Source organism: Phaethon lepturus, unplaced genomic scaffold, assembly GCF_000687285.1.
Source record: "Phaethon lepturus isolate BGI_N335 unplaced genomic scaffold, ASM68728v1 scaffold4979, whole genome shotgun sequence".
NCBI lineage: Eukaryota > Metazoa > Chordata > Aves > Phaethontiformes > Phaethontidae > Phaethon > Phaethon lepturus.
In genome coordinates, this window is record NW_010565376.1 from 53365 (window position 1) to 55047 (window position 1683).

A 1683-nucleotide genomic window follows, 5' to 3' on the forward strand; every position below is an offset into this window, starting at 1 on the left:
AAAAGCTGGTTTAAAGATAATGCAGCTATGACTATCTGATCATCGTCATCATACTTAAAGATATATAGACTTTGGTATCAAAACAAACTGAAGTTTTCTGAACACTTAATAATATTCAAAAGTTTGAGTCTAAATTTCACTTCAGGTTTTACTGTGTTATTGCACTACTGTTCTGATGCTGTCTTGGATTATTTCAATATATTCACACTTAGGCAAAACTGGTGTAGTTATTGTGTATTGGTTTCAACATGTCTGATTTTTGTTCTTCAGTTCTTTGAGTCAGAGTAAAAATATAGGCTTATCTGTCACAGCTGGTAGCAAAATTTTACATCATTGCAATAGAAAATTTCTTTGCATTTGTAACTTCAGAAAGAGTATGGCTAACATGAAAACAAAGTTACAATCCAGGAGTCATCTTATCTCCATAAATATCCAATTCTGAGACTCTTTAGAATGCTTTTCTAGACATGAAAATGTTTCTGTTGGTAGAAGCCGCTTGATTATGAGGTTATGAAGATGCCTTTTTGAAAGATAATAATTCAAACTTTAATAGCTAAAATGTATATTTACTGTTTCTCTGTAGGCTGAGTATGTCGCTCATCCTCAGATGTTATTTGATGTAGAGGAATTAGAAGTTCTTTGAAGTTGTTGCTGTCAAGTGTGTGCTGTGTTACTGTCTATATCTGATTAAACACATTGTGAAAGTCTCAACACTTTAATGTAAATCTAACTTGGGAAACAGGACTTGTTTGGATTAGGAGTTAACTGTCATATTAATTAATTTGTCTGAGCAATAAAAGTGTCCATTGCTTTTAATGGTATATAAAACAGGTGTTTACAAACAAAATACATGAAAAATAAAGGACATTCTTCAAAGAATGTAGTAACAAAAAGCTGTTAGAGAGGGCAATTGCTTGCTTTCAGAAAAGAACAACCCTATAATTCTTCTCAAACTGTGGAATACAATTGAAGTTAATAGGGTGTTGTAATTGAATAGGCAAATCCTTGTCACAGAGCTTTTTCATAACAGAGGCTTTTAGCATAGGTTTATCTTCTTACTGCATTGCAAATTACTATATTTAAAAAAAACAAATAGAGTAGCCATATTTTCAAAACAAAATAACAAGTCAAAATTTTTTCCAACTGTGAATTTACTAAAAAAAATTCCTTAACCCCAAGAAAATGAATTTTATTAATTTTATTATGCACTGCTGAGCAAGTATTGCTCACATGGAATTTGAACAAGGATGCAATTTTAATAACTTCTTTTCTCAAGTGGCTTTTTGTTGCACTGAAAATGTATGTCAGATTGAATATTAAGTGCTTGCTCCTGGCAAACACAAAACAATTTTGCAGTGGCATACAGCATAGGTAATATCTTTTTTTCTTCTTCTGTAACTCCATATAAATGTTTAAGAGTAATGAAGTAGAAACTAGGAAGTTATTTCACCTGGAGAATGTGTCTTGCTCACTGAAACAAAATGCCTCAGTACAATGTTGCCTATAAAACATTTAAGAAATGCCAACCTGCGTTCTGTTGCTGAGATCCTTCTGCGCTTCGGGACTCTGTCCCAGTTACCTACTCTCTTAGGTATGTTTTTGTCACCACTGTGGTTTCTGACCACGGTAAGAAGAAAGGCAGTTAAGTATTGGGGACATAATGTTGGATAGGATACGCTCTTC

At 33.0% G+C, this 1683-nt stretch overlaps 1 protein-coding gene across 1 annotated transcript in view; it reads left to right on the forward strand.

The window, feature by feature from the left end:
* Window positions 1-1683, forward strand: part of RFTN1 (raftlin, lipid raft linker 1) — an 86538-nt gene that overhangs the window by 43689 nt on the left and 41166 nt on the right. The window lies entirely within an intron of this gene.